Here is a 7,274-nt window from a genome sequence, read left to right as displayed (position 1 = left end):
CTCCCATTTTTCCCTATCTGGAATACCATCATTTCCATCTTTACTTGAGGAGCCCGTACCCATCCTTCAGATGTTCCTGTCTCCATGAAGTTCTCCTTGGTCCCTTTCAGGGAATTCGATCTCTTGCTGCTCTAAATTTCTGTACTACTTGTGAGTCTCTTGTGTACATTCTGATTGCATTCTGCATTGCATTCTGTCTTCTTGTGAGTGCCTCATCCCTTTTCTATTAGTCTGTAAGCTCCTAGTGGGCTTTGACCTTGTATCTTGGCATCATCTGGGGAACCTAGCACATTTGTGCACACAGCAGTTGTGACGAATGTGGACTTGAATGCAGTTGACTTGATGCAGAGCTCCCCTGCCTACCCACCCTGGGTTACTCTGTGTTGAGCTGGATTCATCCGGGAGTAGGACTAGACCCAGACAGGGCTGGAGGTGGGCTTCTGATGCCTCCTCTCCCCCAAGTGTGGGCTGAAAGCAGCCCCTCTCAGGGACCTCTCTGACCTCAGCTGACCTTCACTAGGTCTGTTTTCTCATTCTCTTGGATTGGGCTGAGAAAAACAGGAAGAATCATTAAGAGACAGTGCCTTCCGAGCCAGCAAAATTATCGCTGATTCTTTTTACAGACACCAAAAGCTTTGTGTATTGTGACAAAAGAGCGGGCTTTTCCTGCAGGCCCTGGGGAGAAGCCTCTACTAACCTCCTGGATCCACCCCAGGCTCCACTCCCATCCCCCTTTGCCTCTCTTCCTCTTCCTTCTACACTTAGGATCACTAATGTTTTCTATACTTAAAACACGCAGAGTCGGAGGACTGTCAGCTGTGTCCAGTCTTTCCCTGAGAGATCATCTGACTCCTTCCCATTCAAAGTGTGGTACATGGACCAGTGACGCTGGTGGCTTGTTAGAAATGCAGTTCCCAGGCCCTTCCAAGCCTGCTGCTGTAGAATCTGCACCTTAACAAGATCCCCAGGGAATTGTGCACACTGAAGACTGAGAAGTGCTGCTCTAACCCCCCACTTTTATTTATTTATTTTTAATTTTTCAAACAAGAGGTGACATCTGAACTCTGGAGAGGGAAATGGACTTGTGAGTTGGTAGCAAGATGAATTTGGTTTCATAAACATTTGTTGAAAAGCTGCTGTACATCCTGTGCTAGGCTCTGTGGATAAAAGGTGAAGTAGGGATCCTGGTCTCTTTGGTCTTTTTGTTATTCTTTCATGTACCTAACATTGCCTTGCCCACACCGGGGCCTCAGCAATATTTGTTGAATTTCAGCCTGGGGTTGCTGCTTCTTCACTGCAACTGCCTTCTATAATTATCAGCCTCCTGGAGTAACTTGTAGCACTTTTGGACAGAAATAAATAAGTTCTTCAAGGAGGAATTCAGAGAGTGGGCTGTATCCTTCATTTTACCAGCTCTGGAGAGTAGGATCCCAAGAGTCTAATAATGAGATAGGGTTCCTGCACTCCAGAAATCCATATATCACAGATGACAGAAGGGGAGCATCGTACTGGAACAAGGAGTGATTTCAAATTGGTGAAACATCTTTGATGAAGCAATACAGGGTATATAACAGGCCCAAATATCAGTGATTGGTTCCACTTCACCAAAGTGAAGATCTCTTGAGATCTGATCTCTATTGGAGTGTCTAGTTTTTCCTTTAGGGGCTTTATTCTTTTTTTTTTTTTAATTTTTAATGTTTATTCATTTTTGATAGAAGAGCACAAACAGGGGGAGAGGCAGAGAGAGAGAGAGAGAGAGAGAGAGAGAGAGAGAGAGAGAATCTGAAGTAGGCTGCAGGCTCTGAGCTGTCAGCACAGAGCCTGATGTGGGGCTCGAACCCATGGACCACCATGGGATCATGACCTGAGCCGAAGTTGGTCGCCCAACCCATTGAGCCAACCAGGCACTCCGGGGTTTAATTCTTGATTTAACATTTGCTTAAAGTAATCATTAGAAAGTGCCTTTATTTGTAAGGCAGACATTGCACCTCCCTTATCTGTTCATCACAATAGTGACTGCAGCTGGTTCTCGCTGTAATTCACAGGCTCAGGGCTTGCATCTGTGCTTCCTTTGGCTGCTGCATCACTTCTGGGAGCTCAATATTCTTCTGCTATTGTGGAGTGGAACAGGGTTTGAAATTTTTTGCACGGAAGGAGACACATAACACTTTGCATCTGAGTTGTAGATGACTTTTCCTTTCGGGAAAAACATGCTACCACGATACATTTCTCAATGACATTTCACAGTAGTAGCTTGGGATGTCAATACGCTTCCAGACCAGTAGGAGATGGGTTGTACTCTTCTCTTTATTAATTTCTGTTGGCCTTGTCAAACTCTGTTAATAGATCGTTACAGTATGGTGCACTAGCATTGCCTAAAGCAAAGGAAAGTGATGCAAGTTTCCAGTGGTGTTATTCTTGGAGAAGTTGGAAACTAGGACTGAAGATTTCATGTGTTCCTTGCATTGGCCAAATTAATCACATCTAGAATAATTATAATATTTTTAATATTAAAAAACAGCAGTGGCTAATCTTTTGTCGATTTCTTACAAGGTGCCAGGCATGATTCTTAGCTCATTAATAGGGATTAGATCATTAAATCACGACTACAGTGTTATGGGACAGGTGGCATCCCCATTATACAGAGAACAGAATGAGTCAGTGAAATATTGAGTAACTTATTCAGCTGGTAAGTGGCAACAGCTTATGGGTGCTGTTGCACTTGGGTGGTTAGATCTGGGAGCATGGGCTACTACCCTCTACATAGTTTGCTTTTGGGGTGGAAAGGCCACTCTGGGTTTCAGGCTCATGTTGCTGACATAGTTTTGTCCTCTATAGATCTTTTCCTCATAGGGCAGTCTTTCAGTTGTGGATGCTTTGTAACAAATAGTCCTAAACAAAGCGGCTTAAAATGATAAATTGGTCGTGTTAAAAAAGAAACTGTGGCATATCAGACATTCTAAGAGGTTATTTGAGCAAACGTCAATTTGATTAGGGGAGTGCCAAATTGGAAAGAGTTAGGGGAAGGCACAGAAGCAAAGCAAAAGAGTTATTTGAGTGACTACAGCTTCAGTGGTCACCTTATTTGGGAAAGAGTAGCTGGCTATTTGCGATTTGTTGTCCTTAGGTCTTCATTTTTTAACTTTGAGGCATTACAGGCTTTAGGTTTTGGTTTGCTCTTGTAGGTGACGAAGGCATTAAAGCCACCTCAGTCTAATGGCCTCTTGTTTAATTAATTCAACAGTGGTCATCCCTGAAGTTTAGCTGGACAGTTTTTTTGCTGTTTCTGCTTGGGGCTGTGCTCAGAGGGTGTCTGGGGCTGGAATGTTCGAGACAGATTTACGAAAATGTCTGGTGCCTGGAGGGATTGGCTAGAAAGCTGGGCTCAGCTGGCACACTGGAATGCCTGAGTCTCTCTTCTCTCCACGTGGTATCTCCATGTGGATTTTCCCTCTGTCTCCATGGATCAGACTTAATCCACAGAAGCTTAGGGCTCCCAAGAGCACACAAGCAGAAGCTGTCAGGTCCTTTTAAGGATTAGGTCTGGAACAGGCATAGCATCTGCTACCTTCTGCTACCTTCCCTTGGTGAAATCGAATCACAGAGCCAGCCCAGATTCAGCATGGGAATGAACTACTGAAGTGAAGCACGACTCACTGAGTTCCATGTTTGGAGACTAGTTGTCACAGCTGGCCACTGTGACCTATCTAGTATATGACCGTGGTTTAGCACACTGGGCTGGGAGGGCAGGTGTGGATTAACACTTCGACTTTGCCACATTTCAGCTGTGTGATTTAGACAAGTTACTTGAACATCTCTCAGCTTCTAGTTCTTTCTCTGTAAAAGAGGGAAGCTAGCAGTAGTCACTCTCACAAATTGAATATCACTCTGTGCCAGGCATTCCTCTAAGCCTTTTACATACATGAACTCATTTAACCCTTCCAGAGACACTATGAGGTGGCTACCATTATCCCTTCAAATGAATAGAGAAATTCAGACACAAAGAGATGATGTTGCCTGCTCAAGGTCACATGGCTACCAAGTGGCAGCACTGGGATGGGAACTTAGGCAGTGTGGCTCCCTAGTCCATGTTCTTTATTTTGCTCTCCCTTTGTCAGTAGCAGCTCTCTCCCAGTGAGACACCAACATGATATTGCAGGTAATGTGCTGGATGCATGTGTGGTACAATGTAAATGCACAAAAGTCAGCATTATGAACATTCACAGTATTAGCATCATACTGAGAAGCCCAGCTCATCACCATTTCATTCCTTGGCTAAGACAAGTACAAGCTGTTTGTCCCCATTTTTCCTTATACGATTCTATGCAATATTCCCATTTCAAACATATCTGGGCCCATCTCAAATAGAATTCATTTTTTGGATTTGCTTCTTTGTCTATAGCTGAGGGAGTCTTATATTTTCCTTCTAGGAAATCACTCTGGAGGCTTTGCCTCTAGCCCATCACTGCGAATGCAAATCTATCTGTACTCTGAAAATGCTGCTGATTATTTCGGCTTGAACTCAGTCCCTGAAGCTCCATTGCTGTGTTTAACATCCACTGGGACCCTGGGAGTGACAGGGAGTATTTAAGGCAACGCTGCATGTTCAGATTTTTTTTTTTAACTCTGTCTCTGGGCTCTTAGGTTTGGACTGTTTCCTGACATTATGAATCTGTTTGTATATCTGCTTCCTCTCTCCTCCTTCCAACTTACTCATCAGGGTTTTCTGACTTACTGGTTGTTGACTGTTGGTATTCTTTTTTTTCATAGAATTAAGACAGCCTTTCTGCTACTTGGGTCTTGCTGAGCATAGCTATAGCTGAAGGAAAAAAAAAAAAGATGAGGAGTTATTCTTGATTCTTCTTTTGTTCTCTGTCCTCATATCCAGTACATCATCAAATCCCACTGGCTCTGCCTCTAAAATCTATCCTTAACTTGTCTCCTTGTCTATCACCAACACTGGTATCCCTTAGAACATCTTCCAACCAGGCCTACTTAGAAGGCCCCTTCCTGGTTCCTAGCTTACATTCTTTCCCAACTATTGAACATTACCCACATAACATCCAGAATAGCCTTTGAAAATGTAATCAGAGCATGTTATTCCCTTGCTTAAAACCCTCCAATGGTTTACCATGGCATTTACATTAAATATGAAGTCTGACCAGGGTTCATTAGGACTTATCTGATCTGGACCCACTTTTTCTGGACCCTCATCCCCCAACCCTCTTCCTGCTTTATTCTCTTTGTAACAATTGTCACTATCTGGAATTATTTATTTATTTTTGTTTATCATTGGATCTAACTCCTCCCACCCCCACCCCCATATAGAGAGTAGGCACCAAGGGGCAGGGACTTTATCTTGTTCATTACCATATACCCAGCATGTGAAACATGTGCCTAGCACATGGAGATGTGCGATCAATATTTTTGAATGAATGAAGGTGTAAACTGCTCCTTTATATGGGACTCTAACTCTTGACCAGCTAAAAGTCCTATATCAACTACTTCCATAGCTTGGGCTTTTTATTTATGTATATAGGGACCTATTTTGAATGCTGGCTCAGCTATAGAAATAGAACTTATGAGAAGATATTTGCAAATGACACATCAGATAAATGGTTAGTATCCAAAATCTATAAAGAACTTATCAAAGCCAACACCCAAAAAATAAATAATCCAGTGAAGAAATGGGCAAAAGACGTGAACAGACACTTCTCCAAAGAAGACATCCAGATGGCCAACTGACACATGAAAAAATGCTCAACATCACTCATCATCAGGGAAATACAAATTAAAACCACCATGAGATACCACCTCACACCAGTCAGAATGGCACACATTAACAAATCAGGCAACAGCAGATGTTGGCGAGGATGTGGAGAAAGAAGATCTCTTTTGCACTGCTGGTGGGAATGCAAACTAGTGCAGCCACTCTGGAAAACAGTATGGAGGTTCCTCAAAAAACTAGAAATAGAACTACCCTATGACCCAGCAATTGTAGTACTAGGTGTTTATCCAAAGGATACAAAAATGCTGCTTCAAAGGGGCACATGTACCCCAATGTTTATAGCAACGCTATCAATGATAGCCAGATTATGGAAAAATCCCAAATATCCATCGACTGACTAATGGATAAAGAATATGTGGTACACATACAATGGAATACTACTCAGTGATGAAAAAGAATAAAATCTTGACACTTACAGCAACGTGTATGGAACTAGAGGGTATTATGCTAAATGAAATAAGCCAGTCAGGAAAAGACAAATATCATATGATTTAACTCATACGTGGAATTTAAGAAACAAAACAGATGAACATAGGGGAAGTGAAGGAAAAATAAGATAAAAACATAGAGGGAGGCAAAGCATAAGAGACTCTTGAATACAGAGAACAAACTGAGGGTTGCTGGAGGGGATGTGGGTGGGGGGATTGGGTATTAAAGAGGGTACCTGTTGGGATGAGCATGGGGTGTTATGTTGAAGAGATGAATCACTGGGTTCTACTCCTGAAACCAATACTATGCTGTACACTAACTTGAATTTAAATAAGTAAATTAAAAAAAAAAAGAGGAAAGAACCCTCTGTGTTGTAAAAATCAGCCACGTTACATATTTTCTAGAACTCCATGCTGTGTACTCCCAAATGATTCTGTGAGCTAAGTGTAAAGCAGGGGAGAACACATTGGATAATATTTTTTCTTTATACAACACTTTTGTAGTGGCGAATTATTTTATTTTATTTTTTAACAAAATTATTTATTTTGAGATAGAGAGAGCACAAGCAGGGGAGGGGCAGAGAGAGAGGGGGAGAGAGAGAGAGAATCCCAGCAGCTTCCACATTGTCAGCATGGAACCCGATGTGGAGCTCAAACTCACAAGCTGGGAGATCATGACCTGAGCCAAAATTGAGTTGGACACTTGACCAATTGAGCCACCCAGGTTCCCCTCATAGTGGCTTTTTAAAACTATGATCTCTGCCCTCCATGGTGAGTGGGTTAGGGGTAATGACCAGTAACGGAAAGAGGATAGCCTCTTAACCACCGTGGGCAGTAGCTCTTTCCCATCACTCCCTGTTATCCCTCCAACAACAAACCTGTCCTACAGCAAAGATTTCTGGTAGACATTCTGAACTCTGAATCCATAGGCCAGCTCTTTAACTTGGTCATATTTTTTCACAGTTTCCTTACCTGTCATCACGATGACCATTTCAATGGGGAGGCTCATTCCTATTATGAGTTCATGTTGCATTATTGTCTGTGTGCTTCAAACACTT

At 42.6% G+C, this 7,274-nt stretch overlaps 1 long non-coding RNA gene across 1 annotated transcript; it reads right to left on the bottom strand.

Annotated features, from left to right (window-relative positions):
• Nucleotides 1-1,887: 1,887 nt before the first annotated feature.
• LOC123380293 lies at nucleotides 1,888-7,172 on the bottom strand. The gene is made up of 3 exons (XR_006585814.1): nucleotides 7,095-7,172; nucleotides 4,736-4,819; nucleotides 1,888-2,484 (listed from the first exon to the last, which is right to left on the bottom strand). It is a non-coding gene; the product is annotated as an uncharacterized LOC123380293 (long non-coding RNA).
• Between the last annotated feature and the right edge of the window lie 102 nt (nucleotides 7,173-7,274).

This window comes from Felis catus, chromosome D1 (assembly GCF_018350175.1).
Source record: "Felis catus isolate Fca126 chromosome D1, F.catus_Fca126_mat1.0, whole genome shotgun sequence".
In the NCBI taxonomy this organism is placed as follows: domain Eukaryota; kingdom Metazoa; phylum Chordata; class Mammalia; order Carnivora; family Felidae; genus Felis; species Felis catus.
Note: the sequence above shows the minus strand (reverse complement) of the source record. Positions and strands in the feature narration are given on the sequence as shown.